Source organism: Delphinus delphis, chromosome 1, assembly GCF_949987515.2.
Source record: "Delphinus delphis chromosome 1, mDelDel1.2, whole genome shotgun sequence".
Classification (NCBI taxonomy): Eukaryota; Metazoa; Chordata; class Mammalia; order Artiodactyla; family Delphinidae; genus Delphinus; species Delphinus delphis.
Genome location: NC_082683.1, coordinates 175,395,542 through 175,422,351, shown reverse-complemented (window position 1 = coordinate 175,422,351; position 26,810 = coordinate 175,395,542). Strand labels below are relative to the sequence as shown.

Here is a 26,810-nt window from a genome sequence, read left to right as displayed (position 1 = left end):
GCCAGAATAGACACAGCCCAAGTGATAATTTCACGCAGTTAAAGTGTCCGGTGTTCCTGGATCTGCGTGGGTTTCTTGAGTAGATTTATTTAACGTTCAGTGCTTCAGTAATTCTAGATTGCAACTGCTGATGAATTTTGGTTTACGAGTTAGACCCTTTTTACTCCAGAGACTTGTGTCAAGAAAACATTTAGTCATGATTCTTAAACATGAGTATATGATATTCATACCTACTAAGAGGCAACATTTACTAAAACCAGGGCATGGCTTTCTACTGATTGTAATCCCAGACCACTTGGGTTAACTAGAACTCATAGTTTCTAGATTATTGTCTTGATAGCTTCTATTCCTTGATTTAGTGCTTGACCTCACAAACTCAGAGGGAGAGTCTGTCTTCCTTAGAATTTTAGGAAAGACAACAGAAGGTTAATCTATAATCTATGTATACTTATAGATTAAATTACTTAATCTGTAGATCCTTGCAAATTCAGAATGGGAAAAAGGGGTAAACCTCTCCATCCCACCTTTCATCCTCAGGTCCAAGCACTGAAAAGCCAGTGGATATTCTCAGGGATACTTCCTGTATTGTCTTGGAGACTTTGCTAGACATTTTACAGAGAACACTTTATTATATTTTTCTCATGGATGACCCCCTCTTCTTTTCACTTCCCTAGCAACCTACACTTCTTTGAAAGGTTTGATCCATGCAGTATCTTTTTGAAGCTTATTTTTCTTGCGGGAGTAGAAGCTTCTTGAAGCTAGGGAACCAGTTCACAATTTATATGTCTGACATATTGCAGGAACTGAGAATTTAAACAAATTCCAGTTCCTGCGTTAAATGATACTGGGACCAAGCAAAATGTATTATTTTTGTTTCACTCCAGGAAGCTAAGACCACAGGCCAACTAAAATGGTTATCGTATGAACACGAATAGCTTGCTCCTCAAACTGCTTCAAAAACAGCTTGCTTATCAGCCCTCATCTCGAGACCTCACTTTACTGTGGCCACCAATCCCAAGTTACTCTGTCCTTAATTCTACCCAATCCCAGCTGCTTCTCTGCTTTTCAAAATGACCTTGAAATCTTTTGGCGCGGGTCCTATAACCCTATAAGTAACCGTCCTTAATTTTCTCCCTTTGGTGATTCTAAGATTTTGTCAAGGTAGTGTTCTTACTTGCTGCAGTAAATTTAGGAAAATTATCTTCTTTGGATCAGTAAGTGTTTTTGGTTGTCTTCATGGGGGCTTTCAGCTGAGCTAACAAATCTTTATTAAATGGGCAAGAAATAACTACTGACATTTCCACTTAATGGATGTGCATGCTAAAGCTCAGAAAAGTGAAGTACTTAATTAAAGTAGGTAGACTGTGGGCTCAAATTCATTCAGTATTTCTGCAAAGCACTATTTGCACATGGCACTTTTGAGTTTTCTTTCTTCCATCAAGGTTGCCTTGAAGTTGTTTGAACCTGATTCAGCCTAGGTTCCTGGGGGGAAAAGAAAGAGGATGAAGTGTGATTGTACCCTGTGCACTGTCTTGAGCACCTCCTTTGAGGGGAGGACCTAGACTTGGGGTGTGCCTGTTCTAGCAGTTTGTATGGGAGACATGAGATATTGAAGAGCTCATGTGTCCAACGAGAATATGTAACTTAGACAACGATGAAGAGGGGGTAGAATGAAGCCCCTCGTGAACACTTTCGCAGCAGGGGTGATCTTTCTCCCAAGGGGTGAAAACAGGTTCTTGGGGGATCAAGAAAATCTCAGATGTTACAGGTCTGTGGCCCTATAAAAGGCCATAGTACATAACCAGGTATGGTGTATCTGAGGTATTAAAATTTCATGGGGAGGGGACGATTAGGAAAAAAAATCTAAAGGGGGGGTGATAAAAAAAACATTGAGAAACACACCTCTAGTGATAGTTTCTTCTAGATGGCCATGATTCAAAACCCCCCACACGCAGCTCAAAGATTTCAAAGCTCAGAGTGGATCTGGTGCAGCCACTCGTGGACTCACAAAAGGCATTTAGTTGTTTAAAAATAAGCAACATGATGTAAAAAGGCACTCTTAAGTAGAAAGAAAGAAAAGTACATATGGTGGCTGGGATCTCTTAGTACCTCCGTAGGCTTGGTTCTGTATGTTATCAATTCAGAAACGAAAGTGTGTGTGTGTGTGTGTGTGTGTGTGTGTGTGTGTGTGTGTGAGAGAGAGAGAGAGACAGAGAGACAGAGAGACAGAGAGACAGAGAGACAGAGACAGAGAGAGACCAACTTTACTGAGACAGAGGGCTCTGAAAACTTAGGGTCCCCTAACATGAAATTCACTTGGTTAAGAGATTGTGGGGATCTAGCATCACTTTGGCAAATTGCATAGCAAGCTACAAATGAAGCAAGTCATTGGAGACCACAGTTTCCTTGCCCTGGAAAAATATGACAAGCCCTGATATTTACTGTCCTCTATCACATTAGCAAGATGTACCAGTCAAAACTAATCAGTCACAGCTGCTGGAAAGCAAATAATTAACATGTCTCATTATATTATTCATCCTCTCAGCTCACGGAGAGTGGATAATGGGGTCTCTGTGTGCTACTTGACTGTTTGCATTTAATTTGAATTGTAATCAGAAAAGTCTCAAGAATTCTTAGCACATTAGATGGCAGAAGATACTAGCCTGAGCTTAGTGACACAGGATCTACTCATTTCTTTGTAAATAATCAGAGTTTCCAGGAAATATTAGGTAATGAAATAGATACTGTCTACATAAACATAATTTAATAAAATAAAATTATCATGAAAATTGGTCCTTCGAACACTTTGACATTGTGCAGGTGTGATATCAGAGAGAAGACTTAGTCTGGAATGTAATGAAGACCATAGTAATCTGGGCTTTTATGAGGTTATTTTGCTTTTTCTACAGTGCTAGATGGCCCATTAGAAGAGTGGAAGCAATGTAAACTAATAGGCCGATGCTCGTCACTCTTCAATTTGTAGACTAACAATTAACTGTGTTTCATGCCTTTCAGGTGACAGTATTGAATGATTGCACTCTCTAGGCAGCTGTGTGCTCCCATTTACAGAAAACAGAATGGGAGCAATAACAAAAGATTTGTGTTTGTGGACATTTATTGAAGACTTGTAATAGGCTGGTCAGTTTCTGAGATACCTCACACATGTCATTGAGAGTAATATAATCTTCATAGCAACTCTGTGAAGTAACTTTTATCCACAAATACTACTTTTATTTTGTTTTAGGGTAATTTTCGGTTCACAGCAAAATTGAGAGGAAGGTACAGAGATTTCCCGTATGCGCCCCGTGCCCACACACGCACAGCCTCCACCACTATCAGCATGCCCCACCAGATGGTGCATCTGTTACAACTGGTGAACCTACACTGACACATCAGAATCACCCAGAGTCTGCAGTTTACATTACAGTTCACTGCTGGTGTTATACAGTCTATGGATTTGGATGCTGTGTGATAGGATAATGCCACATGTCATTAAACAGAGTATTTTCAGTGTCCTAAAAGTCCTCTGTGCTCCGCCTATTCATCCCTCCTTCTTCCCCCAAGCCCTGGCAACCACTAATCTTTTTACTGTCTCCATAGTTTTATCTTTTCCAAAATGTAATACGGTTGGAATCATACAGTATAAAGCGTTTTCAGATTGGCTTCTTTCACTTGGTCATATGCACTTAAGGTTCCTCCATGTCTTTTCATGGCTTGAGAGCTCATTTCTTTTTAGCCCTGAGTAATGTTCCATCGTGTGGATGTACCACAGTTTACCCATTCACCTACTGAAGGACATGTTGATTGCTTCCAAGTTTTGGTAGTTATGAATAAAGCTGCTATAAACCTCTGTGTGCAGGTTTTTGTATGGACATAAGTTTTCACTAATGCTGCTTTTAATCCCTAACCTTTCTCCTCATCAGCCCTACTTCATGCATTTTGCAGTTGCATTTTTGGACCATTGCATTGTTGAGAAGTTTGCAAAATGACCAACTGAGTATATATTAAAAACTATTCTTAGTATGTGTTATTTATTTATTTATTGTAGGCTCCTATTAGATAGAACCTCCCAAGAACTTATTTTAAAATATATACTTTGTATATTATAATGTATATTAAAATAACATGTTAGGGATTGACAAGTGTTGTGAAGAATAATAAGGTTCGGGGAAGAGAAAGAGGTGGTGATGATAATAATGTTACTTTGTGTAGCGTGATCAGAGAATGTCTCCCTAAGGCATTTGAGCAGAGAACTGAACTGAGAGTGTTCCAGGCCCAGCGATTAGCAAGTGAAAATGCCTTGGGGTAGAGGGAGAAGAGGATGATGAGTTCATAGAAGAGCAGCGAGACCCCATGTCTGGAGTAGAGGGAAGGGTGATGGGTTTTTGCTGGAGGTGTTAGAGCAGCAGAGAATGGTAGCAGGAAGATCAGTTAGGCTTGATGGTGAGGTATCGGTGGATCTATTAGTCTATGGCAAGGATTTGGGGCATTTTCCTTGAGTGCTATTGAAATCACTGGAGAATTTTGAAGAGTGACATAATCTGATTTTTAAAAGAATACTCTGGTGTGTGTGTGTATGTGTGTGTGTGTTGGGGAAAATGATGGAAATGGAGAGGTTGAAACTCTAAGGCCAACTAAGGGTCTACTGCAATAGTCCAGGCACAGTGTGCCAGTGGCTTTGTCAAAGTAGTGGCTCAACAGGATTCAGGGTATAGTTCAAAGGCAGAGATGACCAGATTGACTGATGCATTGCATGTAGGCTGTGACAGAAAGAGCAGAGTTCAGGAAGATTCCAAGGGTCGGGGCCTAAATTTATGACCCATGAATTGCACTGATGATGGTTGCCGTGGGCGCTCAGAGGTGAGAGAGTGTTCTAACCCGGGATGATCATGAAAGACTTTGGGAAAACATGGTGGGATTTGAACTGGATACTGAGGGAGGAACAGGGTTTGTTTAAAGCCAAGAGAAAGGGGGCAGGAATTTTAGACCAGTGAAACAAACCTGAAACACGGACAAGTTGAGAACTGGGAAAAGGCGGTGGTGTTTCCTGAGGGGAGGGAATTGGGGAGGAATAGGGTTTGGAGGAAATCAAGAGTTAATTCTTGGAACTATTAGTTTTGAAATGTCTTATTAGACACCCTAACTATTTAGAGGTCCCTTAATATTTCATCCTCCTTCATGTGTGATAGTTCTTTGTCTGTAGGAAGCAATATACTGGGAACAGATAGTATCGTACTCAGAGCACTTTACAGTCTCTTTGTCTTCATCTTCTTCAGTTAGGTTTCACTTGCAGATGATTTCACCAATTCCAGATCCAATTAGGAGGTTTTATAAAAAAACACTTTTCTCTCTCACAGTGATTTAGTTGACAATAATTATTTTATTCCATGTTGAACTTTTTAACTGCCTAGTTGTTTTTCAGAATTATCACTAGTTCTGATATTTAGAAACCTTTGTGTAATATTTATCATTATTTATTGCAGAGTTCTGGTTCATTAGGTTTTCTATTAATGTGATTTACTGTTGTTTTCCCTGAAAATTTATGTCACTTCATTAGAGCCATGAAGCACCCTTAATACCATCCACTTCTTACTTCTGGAGACCATTGCAGAGAGCTTTCCCATTTGCTCTCAGATGATCTAGATACTGGAATGGAGATTGGCTTTTAATAAAGAATACATTTCCTCAAACCATGACATCAAAAAACAGATAATAAAATGTTGTCCATCTGAGGAAGTCCTACATGTGGATTCCTACAACTAGAAATTTAACATTGAAGATTAAACTAAGTTACGGTTTTTCCACTTCTAGCTGTGTGGCTTAGAGCAAATGACTTAACACTTCTCAGGACTCTAAAGTCTGTCTTATCTGCTAAACAATAAAGGTAATAATGGAACGAAATTCATAAGTTTATGTGAGAGTTAAATGAGATAATCCACATGAAGTGATTTGCGTATCACCCGGCACATAGTAGATGCTTAATAAATTATTATTATTATTACTGTTATTGTTGTTACTATAATCATCATCACCAAAGATAAAATACCATATCAAATGTGCTTTTAGCATTTATGCCTTTCAACCCACTGATGTGGTCTCTGGTGGATATAAAGGTGGAAAACATATTTAGTTCCCTCCAAAAATTTATACTGTAGTTGCAGAAATAAGAGTACTATTCTTGAAAAGAATATGATAATAAAAATTTTAAGAAGTAGTTCAATAAAGATAAAAATGATGGCAAAATGGCACAAGATTTACGGCCCATGGATTTCATTGATAATGGTTGCTGTGGGGATTCAGAGGTGAGAGACAGATGGCTTTCTAGCCAGGGGTGATCATGAAGGACTTTGGGAAAACATAGTGGGATTTAAACTGGATATTGAGGGAGGCACAGGATTTATTTAAAGCCAAGAGAAAAGGGGCAGATATTTCACGCCGGTGAAATATAACAGGGAAAAGTGTGGAACCGAGAAGACCCAAGTGTGTTTATGGAAACAGTATTTATAAGAGAGCTAAGATTTCAGTCAAAGTAAAGCAGATTTTTCTGATGAGTTGTTTGCTAAAGTTCTATTGGCAAAATAAAGTATAAAAACTAGAAAGCGAAGGGAATAGATATAACTATAAGACATAAACTTGAATTAAAATTTTCCATGCTAAAGACAAAAAGTTTGGAAAATTTCAGGAAAGAGTGATTCTATTAGAGACCTCCTTATTAGAGACCCCTTTATTTATTTTTCTAACAGCATAAACATTATGCTTGGGTTTTCAAGACAGCCTTTGAAAGTAGGAAAAGTCTGTGCTTGCAAATAACAATCTTTTAAGATCTTTGGCATCACTACAAGTTTCAGGTCTTTATTTTGGAACTCAAAAGCCAAGACTTTGACCATTTGCTTTTTGTGCTCTTTCTGCTTCCTTGAGCTGCTGCTGTTTGCTGCCGACAAAATAGGAGAACATGAAAGTAAAAATGTGTTTTTAAAAATTGAGATGCAGTTGACATATAACATTAGTTTCAGGTGTACAGTATAAAGATTTGATATTTGTTTATATCGTGAAATGATCACCACAGTAAGTCTACTTAACGTCCATTACCACATGTAGGGACAAAATTTTTTTTTCTTGTGATGAGAACCTATAAGATTTATTCTCTTAGCAGCTTTCAAATATACTGTAAAGTATTGTTGACCATAGTCACCATACTGTACATTACATCCCCGTGACTTCCTCATTTTATACCTGGAAGTTTATACCTTTTGACCCCTTCACCCCTCTCACCCATCCCCCCTACGCACAGATGAAAAATCTTGGTTAATATCTCATATATTATTTTTCTGCTACAAATGCTACCTACTAATGAAGGTCAGATCGACTGAAATACAAGAACGATAACAGAAAAGATAAAATAACTGGTGATATTTAATGCAGGCAATAAATTTCCATATTTTGAACCTGTAGAATTAGGTGTACATATTTTAATGATTAGAAGTTTTGTGCAAAAGGATCACATGTTTGAAGACTATCACTTTATTTTCCATTTCTATCATTTTTATTGAAGTATAGCTGACACACAATATTATATTAATTTCAGGTAAACAACATAGTGATTCTACATTTATATCTATTACATATTGATCATAACGATAAGTCTAGTAACCATCTGTCACCATACAAAGTTATTACAATATTATTGACTATATTCCCTATGCTGTACCTTACATCCTCGTGACTTATTTATTTTATAACTGGAAGTTTGTACTTTTTAATCCCTTCACCTGTTTCACCCAACTTCCCACACCCCGCCCCTCTGGCAGCCACTAGTTTGCTCTCTGTATCTGAGTCTGTTTCTGTTTTGTTTTGTTTTTTAGACTCCACATGTAAGTGGAATTGTATGGTATTTGTCTTTCTCTGTCTGACTTATTTCGCTTGGCATAATACCCTCTAGGTTCATCCATGTCTCAAATGGCAAGATATCTTTCTTTTTTACGGCTGAGTAATATTCCATTGTTTTTATATATATACCACATCTTCTTTATCCACTTTTAAGCACTTAAGTTGCTTCCATATCTTGGCTACTGTAAATAGTCCTGCAGTGAACATAAGAGTGCATTTATCTTTTCAAATTAGTCTTTTTGTTTTCTTTGGATAAATACCCGGAAGTGGAATTGCTGGGTCATATGGCAGGTTTTTAAAAATTTTTTGAGGAATCTCCATACTGTTTTCCATAGAGGCTACACCAATTTACATTCCCACCAGCAGCGAAGGAGGATTCTCTTTTATCCACATCCTCGTCAACACTTGTTATTTGTTGTTATTTGTCTTTTTGATAATAGCCATTCTGACAGGTGTAAAGTGGTATCTCATTATGGTTTTGATTTGCATTTCCCTGATGATTAGTGATGTTGAGCATCTTTTCATGTGTCTTTTGGCCATCTTCATGTCTTCTTTGGAAAGATGTCTATTCATATCCTCTGCCTATTTTGTAATCAGATTGTTTACTGTTTTTTATACTGAGTTGTGTGAGTTCTTTGTATATTTTGGATATTAACCCTTTACCGAATACATCATTTGCCAGTATCTTCTCCCATTCAGAAGGTTGCCTTTTCATTTTATTGATGGTTCCCTTCATGGTGCAAAAGCTTTTTGGTTTGATGTAGTCCCATTTTTTAATTTTTGCTTTTGTTTCCTTTGCCTGAGGAGACAGATCCAAACAAAATATTTCCAAGACTGATATCAAAGAGCATACTGCCAGTGTTTTCTTCTAGGAGTTTTATGGTTTCAGGTCTCAACATCAAGGCTTTAATCCATTTTTAGTTTATTTTTGTATGTGGTATAAGAAAGTGGTCCAGTTTCATTCTTTTGCATGTAGCTTTTCAGTTTTCCCACCACCATTTATTGAAGAGACTCTCTTTTCCCCCCTGTGTATTCTTGGCTCTTTTGTCATACATCAATTAACCATATATTCATGGGTTTTCTGGGCTCCCTATTCTGTTGTTTCCATTGATCTATGTTTCTGTTTTTGTGCCAGTATCATACAGTTTTAATTGCTATACTTTTGTAGTACAGTTTGAAATCAGAGACCATGATACCTCGAGCTTTTTTCTTCTTTCTTAAAATTTCTTTGGCTATTCAGGGTCTGTTGTTCAGTACAAAATTTTGAATTATTTGTTCCAATTCTGTGAAAAATGCCATTGGTATTTTGACAGGTATTTCATTGAGTCTTTAGATTGCTTGGGGACATCTTAACGATATTAATGCTTCTAATTCACTAGTACAATATATCTTTCCATTTGTTTGTGTTGTTTTCACTTTCTTTTATCAGTGTTTTACAGTTCCCAGAGTATAGCTCTTTTACCTTCTTGGCTCAGTTTATTCCTAGGTATTTTTTTCTTTTTTATGAAATAGTACACGGGATTGTTTTCTTAATTTCTCTTTCTGATAGTTTTGTTATTAGTGTATAGAATTGCAACAGATTTATGTATATTTATTTTGGTCCTGCCACTTTACTAATTTATTTGTTAGTTCTAATAGATTTTTGGTGGAGTCTTTGGGTGTTTTCTGTATATAGTATCATGTCATCTGCAAATAGTTGCAGTTTTACTTCTTCCTTTCCAATCTGAATGCCTGTTATCTCTTTTCTTTTCTGATTGCTGTGGTTAGGACTTCCAATACAATGTTTAATAAAAGTGGCAATAGTGGGCATCCTCATCTAGTTCCTGATCTTAGAGGAAATGCTTTCAACCTTTCACCATTGAGTATGACGCTAGCTGTAGGATTGTTGTATATAGGTTTTATTATGTTGAGATATGTTCCTTCTATGCCTAATTTGTTAAGAGTTTTTTTTTAAATCATGAATTGGTGTTGAATTTTGTCAAATGCTTTTTCTGCATCTATTGATACAATCATATGATTTTTATTTTTCATTTTGTTAATGTGGTGTATCACATTGACTGATTTGCAGATATTGAATCATCCTTGCATCCCTGGAATGAATATCACTTGATCATGGTGAATAATCCTTTTAATATATTGTTGAATTGGCATGCTAGTATTTTGTTGAGGATTTTTGCATCTGTGTTCCTCAGAGATTTTCACCTGTAACTTTTTCTTTTTTGTAGCTTCCTGGATTTGGATGACTGTTTTCTTCACCAGGTTAGGAAAGTTTTCAGCCATTATCTTCAGATAGGTAGGTCTTCTGTCATTGTTTCTTTTTCTCTTCTCCTTCTGGGACCCCTATCATGCGAATGTTAGCACACTTGATGTTGTCCTAGGGGGCCCTTAAACTATCCTCATTTTTTTGAATTCTTTTTTTGCTGTTCCAGTTGGTTAATTTCCATTACCCTGTCTTCTAGATGGCTGATCTGTTCTTCTGCATCCTCAAATCTGCTGCTGATTCCCTGTAGTATGTTTTTCATTTCGGCTATTGTATTCTTCAGCTCTGATTGGTTTTTTATATTTTCTGTCTCTTTGCTGAAGTTCTCACTGAGTTCATCCATTCTTCTCCAAAGTTCAACGAGTATCTTTATGAATATTTCTTTGGACTCTTTACCTGGTAAATTTTGTATCTCCATTTCGTTTAGTTCCTTTTCTGAGGTTTTGTCTTGTTCTTTTGTTCGGAAGGTATTACTTTGTCTTCTCATTTTGCCTAACTCTTTGTGTTTGTTTCTATGTATTAGGCATGTGAGGTATATATCTCCCAGTCTTTAAAGAGTAGCCTTACGTAGAAGGTGTCTTGCGGTACCCAGTGGCACAATCCCCCCTGGTCACCAGAGCCAGGTGCTCCAGGTGTATCTCCTGTGTGGACTGCGTGTGCCCTTTTGCTGTGGTTGGGCTGTGGTTGCTGCAGGCGTGCTGGTGGGCAGGGCTGGCCAGCTGGCTGAGAGGTCTGCACACAACTGCTGTGGGCATGCTGATGTGTGGGGCTGGCCCCCCATGTGACTGGCCCTGAGGCCTTGCGGTGGCTGTTGTGAACATGCTGTGGCTGTGGGCTGGCTCCCTGGAGCAGGAACTGCTTTAGGGGGGCCACTGATGCTGACATAGGCCACTTGCCAGGCGGGGAGCGGGGGGGCTGGGAGCTGCTTTGGAAGGGCCAGCTGGGATGGGCCTGGTAGCGGGGCTGGTCCTCAGGAGAACACCAGGGTGGGTGCATGGTTTTAGCGGAGATGATAGCAAGTGACAGAAGTGGCACCTGCCACTGCCAGGCCAGGTAGGTAGAAACAGAGCATAACAAAATGGCACGCGCCAGCGCTTCTGTCCCTGAAGGAAGTTTTACCAGATCCCTGTCGCTCCAGCACAGGCCCTAATATTAGTCAACAAATCTCCTTCTCATATAACCCAGGCACTTTCCAAGTTGCTTCATCTGTGCTGAGACGCAGTGAGAGTGAGTCTGTGCACGAGCCCTTCACGAGCGGAGTCCTGGTTTCCCACAGCTCTCTGGCTCTCCCAGATATAAGTCCCACCAGCTTTCAACGTCTGACGTTATGGGGCTCATCTTCCCTGTGCAGGTCCCCTGAGTTGGGGAGCCCAGTGTGAGGCACGGACCCCTTGCTTCTCAGGGGGCATCCGTGGTTGTGATGTCCCTCCTGCCTGTGGGCCACTACACCCGGGGTGTGGGCTGTGACAAGCCTGCATCTCTTCCCTTTCTTCCCATCTCCATGTGGGCTTTTCTTTATATCCTTAGTTGTAGAACATCTGTCCTGTTTGTCTTCAGGCTGTTCTCAGAGAGAGTTGTTGTGTATGTGGTTGTAGGTTGGTGTGTCCCTGGGGGGAGGTGAGCTCAGGTGTGACCCTGGGGACAGGTGAGCTCAGGTGTGTCCCTGGGGACAGGTGAGCTCAGGTGTGTCCCTGGGGAGAGGTGAGCTCAGGATCCTCCTGCTCTGCCATCTTCATCCAGCAGGCGTGAAGACTGTCCCTTTAAAGGGATGACAAATTATTAACCTTTGACTGGCCTTTTAATTAGAAATGTATGAGGTAAATAAATGGATAACGGGCATTTCTTGTGCAAGAAGCCACGCAGTGGAGAAAAAGCACATAGGTTTAAGGGGCTTATAAGCAGTGTGTAATGGCTGGACAGTACAGTTCATATGGGAGGTGTGGGGGGTAGAGAGAGAGAGCACGCGAGAGCCAGTGAAGGGCGAGATGAGAGCGGTTTGCAGGGTCAGAGCTCTGAAGAGACATACATCATGGTAGAGGCGGTGGGGAGTTACTGAAGAACCGGCTCGCATTTGGTAGACAGTGTTTTTGGCGAGAATCACCTCAGAGAGAAGGGTGTTTCCATCATTCAGAAGAGAACTGTGGTAATCCAAGCAAGAGGTGGGAACGGAAACCATAACCAAGGCAGTCACGGTGGAAAACTGAAGACAGCTTCATGAGACGTTTAAAGTAGAACGGATGAGACTTGATTCGTACTGGTCTCGGGGGCAGGAGAGGAATGAGTCTTGGATGACCTCCGGGGTTCCGGCTAAGGTGACTGGAGAGCATCATTTACCAAGCAAATACTTATATGTTAAATGTGCCAAACTTCTTGCCAGGCTCTCCGACGGGTTGTAGGCACACAAAGGTAACTGAGAATTTAGCGGAAGAGGTAGACAAGTGAACGTACAAATATATTACAGCTGGTAAGCGACACCTTTCATCCTCATAAAGAATCCAGGAGAAAAAGAAAACAGAGATGAATTATAAGGAGGAAAAGTGGCATTCAGTTATAGACACAGAAAAGATCAGGAGAGCTCTGGACCCACGAGTGGGAACTGGAAGTTATACGGAGAGGCAGTCAGGGCGAGAGGGACAAGAATCAGCCTTGGAATCAGAAAGACCTGGGCTTGGATTGCTGCCTGGCTCCATCAGTTGTTAGGTTTATGACTTCAGGTAAGTAACAGGTTCGTCATCTGAAAAATGGGATTCAGACCACCCACTTTTCACAGTTACTGAACATGGGTGATGATAATGTATTACATCTTTAGTGCAATAACTGACAAAGAGGGTGAGTGTACATGGGGGTTCTGAAGTGTGGTGCCATTGCACAGTTCCTGTCTGGAGTTCAGGTGGAGATCTCAGACGGGGGGTAGCTGATTGGTGACGCTGCAGTGGGTGAGAGACTGCTCCACAGAAGTCTAGCAAGCGAGAAGGGCAGTGATGATTTCTGAACATCGTCCTGTTTTCTGAACGGGTGCTCATTTCAAAAACTTCAGATTATTCAGTTCAGTTTTTCTGAACAATTTCCTTGCCTTTGGAAAGATAGGGAATTACTGAAAACAGTAATATCTTTTAAAATTAAGTCTCCATGTTTTTTTTTTCTTAGAATGTGCATCAGATTGCACGTATCAATAACTGTTGCATATTGCATAGAAAGAACTTTCTAACTTGTCTGTGTTTAGGATGATGACTGTGACCATTTACAATACAATTTGAATGATGACAATATCTCTTTTGAGATTTATTAAGAAAATCAGTCATTAGTCACAAAAGAGTCTCCTCAATTTCAGAGGCTAATTTTAAGCATGTGACTGAAAGAAGTTGCAGTTTTGGTCATTAATCAGCAAAATCTCATTTGATTTATGGGAAGAGCGGTTATTTCAGAGTCAGAAAGTTCTTAGTTTTAGTCCTGGCTTGGTTTCTTGGTTCCTCGAGTGAACTTGGACAAGTTTTTAATCTCTCTGAAGCTTAGTTTTCTCAAGGTTAAAATGTAGTTAATAATAACTTCTTTGCACATTTATTGTGAGACTTAAATGAGATAAGAAATGTAAAATGACTATCACAGTGCCTGGCACCTAGTAGCTTCCAAGTTTTTTTTCTTCTGGGAACCGAACCTCAGTATCTTTTTTTCTTTTTCCTCTTCTCAAAGAATAAGCATTGATGACACGTTTTACCAAAGCTTTAAGCTAATAGTAACGTTCATTTGTGGCAACTCTAGAAACAAACTGCCACACTGAGACATAAAAATTGAGCTAGCACGTACAGTCTAATTTTAGGATTAGTTACTTGGGATGTAACTTGTGTATAAATCACCAAAGGGCTGGGGTGTTATCAGGCAGCCCATGCTTACAGCATGAAAGCAGACTATATTTACCTTAACTGTCTTTTATTATTCTTCTCACTAGCAAAGGCCTGTGAGAAAGAACTCAGTTACCGTTGCTGCCAGAAAAACACATCTAAGTGTCTAATAATATAGCTAAATACATTATTAATTAGAAGCAGCAAGATGAGCTGTAGTCCTGTCAAGAAGTTAAATTATCCAGTAGGTTTTCCCACCTCTTTCTATATACCATTCCTTTTACAGGATAAGTTTCAAACTAAGTATGAACTAAGTATGTTTATTAGATCTGGCAGATTCCATTCTTGTATTGAAAAGTTTCCTTTCCTTATTAAGAATGGAAGCTCTCTAATGAAGGGTGTTTATCATTATAAGCACTGCTTATTTACTCTCATAGCACTTCTGCATGCGGCTTATTTCTTCATTTCCCCCTCCTCCCTTCTAGCGATTGTCATCTGAGGCCACTGCTCTTTGCGTTTACAATACTGCTTCTTCTGTTTCCCCTATGTATTTCATTTTATTTTTCTCTTGTATCCCATCTTGTTTATGGTTTCCGTTGCTGTGCAAAAGCTTTGAAGTGTCATTAGGTCCCATTTGTTTATTTTTGTTTTTATTTCCATTTCTCTAGGAGGTGGGTCAAAAAGGATCTTGCTGTGATTTATGTCACAGAGTGTTCTGCCTATGTTTTCCTCTAAGAGTTTGATAGTTTCTGCCCTTACATTTAGGTCTTTAATCCATTTTGAGATTATTTTTGTGTATAGTGTTAGGGAGTGATCTAATCTCATACTTTTACATGTACCTGCCCAGTTTTCCCAGCACCACTTATTGAAGAGACTGTCTTTTCTCCACTGTATATTCTTGCCTCCTTTATCAAAGATAAGGTGACCATAAGTGCATGGGTTTATCTCTGGGCTTTCTATCCTGTTCCATTGATCTATCTTTCTGTTTTTGTGCCAGTACCATACTGTCTTAATTACTATAGCTTTGTAGTATAGTCTGAAGTCAGGGAGCCTGATTCCTCCAGCTCCGTTTCTCATTCTCAAGATTGCTTTGGCTATTCGGGGTCTTTTGTGTTTCCATACAAATTGTGAAATTTTTTGTTCTAGTTCTGTGAAAAATGCCAGTGGTAGTTTGATAGGAATTGCATTGAATCTGTAGATTGTTTTGGGTAGTAGGGTCATTTTCACAATGTTGATTCTTCCAATCCAAGAACATGGTATATCTCTCCATCTATTTGTATCATCTTTAATTTCTTTCATCAGTGTCTTATACTTTTCTGCATACAGGTCTTTTGTCTCCTTAGGTAGGTTTATTTCTAGATATTTTATTCTTTTTGTTGCAATGGTAAATGGGAGTGTTTTCTTGATTTCACTTTCAGATTTTTCATCATTAGTGTATAGGAATGCCAGAGATTTCTGTGCATTAATTTTGTATCCTGCTACTTTACCAAATTCATTGATGCAAAAATCCTCAACAAAATACTAGCAAACAGAATCCAACAGCACATTAAAAGGATCATACACCATGATCAACTGGGGTGTATTCCACAAATGCAAGGATTCTTCAGTATACGCAAATCAATCAACGTTGTACACCATATTAACAAATTGAAGGAGAAAAACCATATGATCATCTCAATAGATGCAGAGAAAGCTTTTGACAAAATCCAGCACCCATTTATGATAAAAACCCTGCCGAAAGTAGGCATAGAGGGAACTTTCCTCAACATATTAAAGGCCATATATGACAAACCCACAGCCAACATCGTCCTCAGTGGTGAAAAACTGAAACCATTTCCACCAAGATCAGGAACAAGACAAGGTTGCCCACTCTCACCACTCTTATTCAACATAGTTTTGGAAGTTTTAGCCACAGCAATCAGAGAAGAAAAAGAAATAAAAGGAATCCAAATCAGAGAAGAAGTAAAGCTGTCACTGTTTGCAGATGACATGATAATATATGTAGAGCATCCCAAAGATGCTACCAGAAAACTACTAAGACTTTATTGATTTTTGAAAATGATTTATTCTTTCTAAGGCATTCTACCGATAAAGTGTTAAAATTTGAAAACACCACTGGTCAAATCCTTTCTATAAACACATTTCTTTATACTTAGATAAAGGATCTAAGCCCTAAGTGACTGGTTCCTAATTTTAAGCAAAACTGACCGTGACAGTGGTAGGTGCCAGATGTTGGGTGGTGTCTTCAGAAAGTGGCAAATGCTGCTGCATGTATGGCTGATAGATTTTTTAAAAATGACCTCAGATGACAAAGATGCTGCTTGTGAAAAAAACTAAAATACCCTCATGATTTCCTACATTATTTTCTCTAAATTTTTGGCCATTGATTCTAGATTCTTTCAGCACTTTTTTTCTTTGGCTTTTAGTGTTTCTAATGACATTTTCATTCTCTGCCCACACCTTTCCTCCAGGCTCTCAATCTGAAGATTTAGCCGTTAGTACTGACTGGCCATGGCCATGGTGCTGAGCCTGGACCTCCTGCTCATTTGTCATCCAGGACAGCAGTGACAGTGTGGGATGCTGCATGGTAAGTACCATGACCTCCAACCTCTCGACAGGCTTGGTTCCTCTCCTGTCTCCCCCTGCATCATTTTCATAAACATAAGCTGACTACTCAATATGTGTGTTTCAGTTCCTGGAGTCAACAGTGTATTTGCTAACTAAAGAGAAGAGGTTTCATCTTATTATTGGAACTTGGGCATCATTACCTCAATCAGTTGCCTGGTAATTCTTTCTAGCAGAAACCTAAGCATCAGCAATGATTTAAACCAGTCTGTACGAGCTTATTAGCAGCAGTAACTAGCAGTAGCTATAATAGTGACCATTTCCATATTAAAACCGTCTGTGTAGGTAATAGCACTTTACATTTGAATATGTATTTTACTATATTAGGTTATTGTGCATTTACTTGCCATTTAGCTTGTTTGTGGGAGGCTGTACTTATCGTGGTTAAGGTATGAGAGTCAGAAAAATCTTGGTTCTAGCCGAGAGGCACTGAAAAAGTTATTTAACTTCGCAAAGCCTTGGAGTCCCAGCCTCGGTTAGGGCTGTCGGGAGCAGGGACCATATGAACTTTGCAGAGAAGCTCCCCTGACGGCTGTCTCCAGCTGTCCCCATCCTGCCTCTGCTGCTCTCTATCGTATTGGTTTCTTTTCCTTTCTTTGTAGCACTTGTCGTAATCTGATGTGATATTCTTTATTTGGTTACTGTTTTGTCACACAAGACAGTGTAAGCTCCATGTGGGCAGCCATGTCTTCTGCTAGGTTTGTTGGTGCATCTCAGGTTCTCACCTGAGAACCAGGCTGGCATTCAGAAGGAGCTCTGAGACTATTTGTTGAATGAATGAATAATGTATTCAAACACTTAGCACAATATCCACAGAGGAAAACGCAATAAACCATCATTATTGTTACTGCAAATATCATGATGAGCTTACAACGAGAATTTGAATCATTAGTATGTTATTTTTTTCTCTAAGGTTTTGTTTGTTTGTTTTACATCTTTATTGGAGTATAATTGCTTTACAATGGTGTGTTAGTTTCTGCTTTATAACAAAGTGAATCAGTTATACATATACATATGTTCCCATATCTCTTCCCTCTTGCGTCTCCCTCCCTCCCACCCTCCCTATCCCACCCCTCCAGGCGGTCACAAAGCACCGAGCTGATCTCACTGTGCTATGCGGCTGCTTCCCACTAGCTATCTGTTTTACGTTTGGTAGTGTATATATGTCCATGCCTCTCTCTCGCTTTGTCACAGCTTACCCTTCCCCCTCCGCATATCCTCAAGTCCATTCTCTAGTAGGTCTGTGTCTTTATTCCTGTCTTACTCCTAGATTCTTCATGACATTTTTTTCCCCTTAAATTCCATATATATGTGTTAGCATATGGTATTTGTCTTTTTCTTTCTGACTTACTTCACTCTGTATGACAGACTCTAGGTCTATCCACCTCATTACAAATAGCTGAATTTCGTTTCTTTTTATGGCTGAGTATATTCCATTGTATATATGTGCCACATCTTTTTTATCAATTCATCCAATGATGGACACTTAGGTTGTTTCCATCTCCGGGCTATTGTAAATAGAGCTGCAATGAACATTTTGGTACATGACTCTTTTTGAATTATGGTTTTCTCAGGGTATGTGCCCAGTAGTGGGATTGCTGGGACATATGGTAGTTCTATTTGTAGTTTTTTAAGGAACCTCCATACTGTTCTCCATAGTGGCTGTACCATTTCACATTCCCACCAGCAGTGCAAGAGTGTTCCCTTTTATGCACAACTTCTCCAGCAATTATTGTTTCTAGATTTTTTGATGATGGCCATTCTGACTGGTATGAGATGATATCTCATTGTAGTTTTGATTTGCATTTCTCTAATGATTAATGATGTTGAGCATTCTTTCATGTGTTTGTTGGCAGTCTGTATATCTTCTTTGGAGAAATGTCTATTTAGGTCCTCTGCCCATTTTTGGATTGGGTTGTTTGTTTTTTTGTTATTGAGCTTCATGAGCTGCTTATAAATTTTGGAGATTAATCCTTTGTCAGTTGCTTCATCTGCAAATATTTTCTCCCATTCTGAGGGTTGTCTTTTCGTCTTGTGTATGGTTTCCTTTGCTGTGTAAAAGCTTTGAAGTTTCATTAGGTCCCATTTGTTTATTTTTGTTTTTATTTCCGTTACTCTAGGAGGTGGGTCAAAAAGGATCTTGCTGTGATTTATGTCATAGAGTGTTCTGCCTATGTTTTCCTCTAAGAGTTTGATAGTTTCTGGCCTTACATTTAGGTCTTTAATCCATTTTGAGCTTATTTTTGTGTATGGTGTTAGGGAGTGTTCTAATCTTATACTTTTACAGGCACCTGTCCAATTTTCCCAGCACCACTTATTGAAGAGGCTCTCCTTTCTCCACTGTACATTCCTGCCTCCTTTATCAAAGGTAAGGTGACCATATGAGCATGGGTTTATCTCTGGGCCTTCTATCCTGTTCCATTGATCTATCTTTCTGTTTTTGTGCCAGTACCATACTGTCTTGATTAATGTAGCTTTGTAGTATAGTCTGAAGTCAGGGAGCCTGATTCCTCCAGCTCCGTTTCTCATTCTCAAGATTGCTTTGGCTATTCGGGGTCTTTTGTGTTTCCATACAAATTGTGAAATTTTTTGTTCTAGTTCTGTGAAAAATGCCAGTGGTAGTTTGATAGGGATTGCATTGAATCTGTAGATTGCTTTGGGTAGTAGAGTCATTTTCACAATGTTGATTCTTCCAATCCAAGAACATGGTATATCTCTCCATCTATTTGTATCATCTTTAATTTCTTTCATCAGTGTCTTATACTTTTCTGCATACAGGTCTTTTGTCTCCGTAGGTAGGTTTATTCCTAGGTATTTTATTCTTTTTGTTGCAGTGGTAAATGGGGGTGTTTTCTTGATTTCACTTTCAGGTTTTTCATCATTAGTGTATAGGAATGCCAGAGATTTCTGTGCATTAATTTTGTATCCTGCCACTTTACCAAATTCATTGATTAGTTCTAGTAGTTTTCTGGTAGCATCTTTAGGATTCTCTATGTATAGTATCATGTCATCTGCAAACAGTGACAGCTTTACTTCTTCTTTTCCGATTTGGATTCCTTTTAGTTACTTTTCTTCTCTGATTGCTGTGGCTAAAACTTCCAAAACTATGTTGAATAAAAGTGGTGAGAGTAGGCAACCTTGTCTTGTTCCTGATCTTAGTGGAAATGCTTTCCGTTTTTCACCATTGAGGACGATGTTGGCTGTGGGTTTGTCATATATTGCCTTTATTATGTTGAGGAAAGTTCCCTCTATGCCTACTTTCTGCAGGGTTTTTGTCATAAATGGGTGTTGGATTTTGTTGAAAGCTTTCTCTGCATCTATTGAGATGATCATATGGTTTTTCTCCTGCAATTTGTTAATATGGTTTACCACATTGTTTGATTTGCGTATACTGTAGAATCTTTGCATACTGGAATAAACCCCACTTGATCATGGTTTATGGTCCTTTTAATGTGCTGTTGGATTCTGTTTGCTAGTATTTTGTTGAGGATTTTTGCATCTATGTTCATCAGTGATATTGGCCTGTAGTTTTCTGTCTTTGTGACATCCTTGTCTGGTTTTGGTAGCAAGGTGATGGTGGCCTCGTAGAATGAGTTTGGGAGTGTTCCTCCCTCTGCTATATTTTGGAAGAGTTTGAGAAGGATAGGTGTTAGCTCTTCTCTAAATGTTTGGTAGAAATCACCTGTGAAGCCATCTCGTCCTGGGCTTTTATTTGTTGGAAGATTTTTAATCACAGTTTCAATTTCAGTGCTTGTGATTGGTCTTTTCATACTTTCTATTTCTTCCTGATTCAGTCTTGGCAGGCTGTGCATTTCTAAGAATTTGTCCATTTCTTCCAGGTTGTCCATTTTATTGGCATAGAGCTGCTTGTAGTAATCTCTGATGATCTTTTGTATTTCTGCAGTGTCAGTTGTTACTTCTCCTTTTTCATTTCTAATTCTATTGATTTGAGTCTTCTCCCTTTTTTACTTGGTGAGTCTGGCTAGTGGTTTATCAATTTTGTTTATCTTCTCAAAGAACCAGCTTTTAGTTTTATTGATCTTTGCTATCGTTTCCTTCATTTCTTTTTCATTTATTTCTGATCTGATTTTTATGATTTCTTTCCTTCTGCTAACTTTGGGTTTTTTTGGTCTTCTTTCTCTAATTGCTTTAGGTGCAAGGTTAGGTTGCTTATTCGAGATGTTTCCTGTTTCTTAAGGTGGATTGGATTGCTGTAAACTTCCCTCTTAGAACTGCTTTTTCTGCATCTCATAGGTTTCGGGTCATCATGTCTCCATTGTCATTTGTTTCCAGGTTTTTTTTTTATTTCCTCTTTCATATCTTCAGTGATCACTTCGTTATTAAGTAGTGTATTGTTTAGCCTCCATGTGTTTGTATTTTTTACAGATCTTTTCCTGTAATTGATATCTAGTCTCATAGCGTTGTGGTCGGAAAAGATACTTGATACAATTTCAGTTTTCTTAAATTTACCAAGGCTTGATTTGTGACCCATGATATGATCTATTCTGGAGAATGTTCCATGAGCACTTGAGAAAAATGTTTATTCTCTTGTTTTTGGATGGAATGTCCTATAAATAGCAATGAAGTCCATCTTGTTTAATGTATCATTTAAAGCTTGTGTTTCCTTATTTATTTTCATTTTGGATGATCTATCCATTGGTGAAAGTGGGGTGTTAAAGTCCCCTACTATGAATGTGTTACTGTCGATTTCCCCTTTTATGGCTGTTAGTATTTGCCTTATGTATTGAGGTGCTCCTATGTTGGGTGCATAAATATTTACAATTTTTATATCTTCTTCTTGGATCGATCCCTTGATCATTATGTAGTGTCCTTCTTTGTCTCTTCTAATAGTCTTTATTTTAAAGTCTATTTTGTCTGATATGAGAATTGCTACTCCAGCTTTCTTTTGGTTTCCTTTGCATGGAATATCTTTTTCCATCCCCTTACTTTCAGTCTGTGTGTGTCTGTAGGTCTGAAGTGGGTCTCTTGTAGACAGCATATATATGTGTCTTGTTTTTGTATCCATTCAGCCAATCTGTGTCTTTTGGTGGGAGCATTTAGTCCATTTACGTTTAAGGTAATTATCGATATGTGTGTTCCTATTACCATTTTCTTAATTGTTTTGAGTTCGTTATTGTAGGTCTTTTCCTTCTCTTGTGTTTCTTGCCTAGAGAAGTACCTTTAGCATTTGTTGTAAAGCTGGTTTGGTGGTGCTGAACTCTCTCAGCTTTTGCTTGTCTGTAAAGGTTTTAATTTCTCCATCAAATCTGAATGAGATCCTTGCTGGGTAGAGTAATCTTGGCTGCAGGTTTTTCTCCTTCATCACTTTAAATATGTCCTGCCAGTCCCTTCTGGCTTGCAGAGTTTCTCCTGAAAGATCAGCTGTTAACCTTATGGGGATTCCCTTGTATGTTATTTGTTGTTTTTCCCTTGCTACTTTTAATATGTTTTCTTTGTATTTAATTTTTGACAGTTTGTTTAATATGTGTCTTGGCGCATTTCTCCTTGTATTTATCCTGTATGGGACTCTCTGTGCTTCCTGGACTTGATTAACTATTTCCTTTCCCATATTAGGGAAGTTTTCAACTATAATCTCTTCAAATATTTTCTCAGTCCCTTTCTTTTTCTCTTCCTCTTCTGGAAGAAGTTTAATGTTGTCCCAGAGGTCTCTGAGACTGTCCTCAGTTCTTTTCATTCTTTTTTCTTTATTCTGCTCTGCAGTAGTTATTTCAACTATTTTATCTTCCAGGTCACTTATCCGTTTTTCTGCCTCAGTTATTCTGCTATTGATCCCATCTAGAGTATTTTTAATTTCATTTATTGTGTTGTTCATTGTTGTTTATTTCATCTTTAGTTCTTCTAGGTCCTTGTTAAACATTTCTTGCATTTTGTCTTTTCTATTTCCCAGATTTTGGATCATCTTTACTATCATTATTCTGAATTCTTTTTCAGGTAGACTGCCTATTTCCTCTTCATTTGTTAGGTGTGGTGGGTTTTTATCTTGCTCTTTCATCTGCTGTGTGTTTTTCTGTCTTCTCATTTTGCTTATCTTACTGTGTTTGGGGTCTCTTCTTTGCAGGCTGTAGGTTCGTAGTTCCCGCTCAGCTTTGTATTTGGCCCCGCCCCTGCGTGTAGGTCGACGGAGGCCACCTTTTCTTCACTCAGACAGGACGGTGTTAAGCGAGCAGCTGCTTCGGGGACTCTGGCTCAATCAGGCCGGGGGGAGGGAGGGCCACGGAGTGTGGGCGAGCCTGCGGCTGCAGAGGCCAGCGTGACGTTGCACCAGCCTGAGGCGCTCCGTGCGTTCTCCCAAGGAAGTTGTCCCTGGATCCCGGGACCCTGGCAGCGGCGGGCTGCACAGGCTCCCTGGAAGGGAGGTGTGGATAATGACCTGTGCTCGCACACAGGCTTCTTGGTGGCGGCAGCAACAGTCTTAGCGTCTCATGCCCATCTCTGTGGTCCGTGCTTTTAGCCGCGGCTCGCGCCCGTCTCTGGAGCTCCTTTAAGCAGAGCTCTTAATCCCCTCTCCTCTCGCACCAGGAAACAAAGAGGGAAGAAAAAGTCTCTTGCCTCCTCGGCAGCTCCAGACTTTTCCCCGGACTCCCTCTCGGCTAGCCGTGGTGCACTAATCCCCTGCAGGCTGTGTTCATGCCGCCAACCCCAGTCCTCTCCCTGTGCTCCGACAGAAGCCCGAGCCTCAGCTCCCAGCCCCGCCCACCCCCGGCAGGTGAACAGACAAGCCTCTCGGGCTGGTGAGTGCTGGTCCGCACCGGTCCTCTGTGCGGGAATCTCTCTGCTTTGCCCTCCGCACCCCTGTTGCTGTGCTCTCTCCGCGGCTCTGAAGCTTTCCCTCTTCGCCACCCGCAGTCTCCGCCCGCGAAGGGGCTTCCTAGTGTCTGGAAACCTTTCCTCCTTCACAGCTCCCTCCCCGAGGTGCAGGTCCCATCTCTATTATTTTGTCTGTTTTTTCTTTTTTCTTTTGCCCTACCCAGGTACTTGGGGAGTTTCTTGCCTTTTGGGAGGTCTGAGGTCTTCTGCCAGCGTTCAGCAGGTGTCCTGTAGTTGTTCCACGTGTAGATGTATTTCTGGTGTATCTGTGGGGAGGAAGGTGATCTCTGCATCTTACTCTTCCGCCATCTTCCCCTCGTCCCTCTGTAAGGTTTGATTGAGTGCTTTGGGTTTCTACCCTCTGTTTTGCAGTTTCCCTGTAAGACCTTCTGTGGTCAGTGACTCAGCCGTGCTAATAGCTCCCAGATCTACATCTCTGCCTCTCTCTGGAGTCCCCAGCGTGGAATGTAGACGCTCAGCCTCTCTGGCGTTCCCAGCACGGCGTGTAGATGCTCAGTCTCTCTGGAGTCCCCAGCATGGCGTGTAGACACTCGGCCTCTCTGGAGTCCCCAGTACGGCGTGTAGACACTCAGCCTCTCTGGAGTCCCCAGCACGGCATGCAGACGCTCACACACAGCAGGCCTCCCACTCCTGCTCACCTTCCCGGGCTGCCTCTCTCCGCTCATGATATCTGTACCTGCCCTGATGCTCAAATTAGAAGCTTTGCATCAGCCTTGATCTCTCCCTTATTTCGCTTATCTGACCAATTCACAGTTTCTCCCTCAGAAAGGTCTCTCTTTTCCTCACTTGCCTAGCTCTGTCATTGCCTCTCATTTGGACTTTTATGGCACCTAATAATATGATTAAAGTTTATTGACCACAGTACAGACTTGATATGCATTTAAATATACAGCAGCCTATGAGGAAGATGTTACTAATGTTATTGTTATTATCATTTTACAGATGAAGAGAAAACAAGTTTCAGAGAAATTAAGCAGTTTCTTAAATTCTCAAAGCTGCTGTTGGATTTGAACTTAGATCTGATTTCAGAGCCTCCACCATCTTTGAAATCTTCCTAATTGCTGCAAAATTTCCCTTCTTGAGCCCTTGTTTCAATCCACACTGCCTTCTCCTTTCCTCTGAATGATCTGTTAATCACTCTTCAAGAATCATCTTACACAGCATCTCTTCTCTTTCCAGGTTCTCCAGGGTAGAAGTAGATGCTTTTGCTGGGATTCCACAGCACTCTGTACACGCATCAACCTTGGCCATTATTATTTTGTATTTTAATTATCAGCCTACACATCCTTGAGGGAAGAAACCTCTAATTAATATTCGTATTTACAATATTTCTACTCAGTAGGAGCTGGGTAGATTTTTATTAAAGGAATGTTTCTATAAATACTGTTCATTGGGGAATTTAATACTTGCTCTTTTATTTTCATAGGAATGCTATTCATTTTTTTCTACTAAAATGTAAACTTAGCAGTTGGGAGTAACTGCTTTTTTAAAAAAATCATTCAACATCTGTTTATTCAGTGGGAAATAGTACTTCAAAATAGCCTGAACAGGCACAGTTTTTTTTTTTTTCCTGTATACTTTATTTTATTATTATTTTTATTGAGGTATAGTTGATTTACTATATTATATTAGTTTTCAGGTGTACAACATAGGGATTCAAAATTTTTATAGATTATACTCCATTTGAAGTTATCTTAAAATATTGGCAGTATTCTCTGTGCTGTTTAATATATCCTTATAGCTTATTATTTATATATAGTAGTTTGTACCTCTTAATACTTGCTTTTTAAACTAACCCCTCCTTCCCCTTTTGGTTTTCTATTATCAACATAGGGAGATTTTAATAAGAAATCCATTTCCACTTGTCCCCCAAGTTCCCACTCCTGTTTCGTATGTGGTGACCTCTATTTACTCTGATATCTTTGTTCCCTCAGCCTCTTTTTCTGTGCCACCCCATATGCCTGTATTCTATTTTCCCCAAGTTTTGCTTTCTGCTAAGCAACAGGTAATGTGTCAGCACTAGTGTTTCACTGCTCACTTAAAGCTTGAGTTCAGATGCTGTTTTTCATCTTTTATGACTATGATGGAAATTTCAGGTCCTAGATATGGGAAAGATATTTTGGGGCAGTAGGATCTTATGATTTTCTTCAAATCACACCCCATTATGTCTTTGAAGAAAGCTTCATACATATCTTTTCTGTAATCATCCTTCCAAAATTGGTAAAAAGTCCTTTGCAGTTGCCAAAACTGTGGTGTGACTGATAAGTTATAAACAGGAAAGTGTTCGTCTCTGCCAAGATGCCAAGATGCTTGAATCTGAATTGTACAAATCTCTGTCTCTTTTTGGAGAAGATAAGACTTTATTTTTATGAGGAAACAATGAAGGCTTATCTTGTACATCTCCAGAATTTGAAAATATATATCTAAAAATGGGGAAAAAATCATTAATATATCCAGGTTCTGATATCAGAACTCTAACAATATGTTTTTAATTTATTAATCTGAAAATATAAGGATAAAACAAATATCATGTAAAAATGTGTTAATGTGAATATATCATTGTAGCCATTTGATATATACAATCAATTTTTGAATTGTTTTAATAAAATGAAATATTTATTAATTTTTAAAAATCCTAAGAAAAACAAACAGGATTTAAGATAGTAAGTTAAAATAATCTGAAAACTAATTTAACTGTCAGTCACATGAAACACAGACTTCCACATAGAGTTCTTGAACAGATAGCACTTTAAGTTTAAATTCTCTGTTCCTAAGTAAAACAATTTAGAACTCCCTCAATTGGTGTTAAACCCAGAATAGTTCATTATCCACTTTCCCATGAAAACATCAATTTTTGGAAGAATTCCTCTTCAAAATGAGTCCAAGCTTGAAGGAAGTGATGAATACATTAGTAATGGGATGTAAAAGCACACTGCATGTGGCTCATTCCATCAGCTAGCCCCAGTTCTTTATTTTATATGTGAAGAAACTGAGGCCTATTGGTACTAGAGGTACAGAGAGAGACATGAGGTGCGTGAATAGGCGCTAATCCAGTTGCTTGGTCCAAAGCTTTTTGTTTCTTGTCACCATGTGGCACCTTGCTTCCCCAACATGAGGTGAACGTGCTCTGAGGGCTGGGCAGAGGGACCGTATTTGGAAGGTAAAATCAGTACATAAGCAAAACTGAAAATTCTAGACTTATCCTGTGTTGGAGTGCAAGGGGAAAAATAAGTAGCAAAGCATGTTGGTTATTCCATTTATTAGTTACATCAGTGTTTGGCTGACTTAGTATAATTTGCGTGAGAAGGGTTCAAGGTGTCCTGAAACCATGTGTCTTGAGGCCATGGATG

The 26,810-nt window shown here is 39.4% G+C and overlaps 1 long non-coding RNA gene across 1 annotated transcript in view; it reads left to right on the top strand.

Annotated features, from left to right (window-relative positions):
- The window catches only part of LOC132424951 (uncharacterized), a 71,420-nt gene extending 54,850 nt beyond the window's left edge, over positions 1-16,570 (top strand). The window contains exons 2-3 of the long non-coding RNA XR_009519311.1: positions 10,113-10,146; positions 16,458-16,570. This is a non-coding gene — a long non-coding RNA (uncharacterized lncRNA). The remainder of the gene's footprint in view (positions 1-10,112; positions 10,147-16,457) is intronic.
- The last annotated feature ends 10,240 nt before the right edge of the window (positions 16,571-26,810 follow it).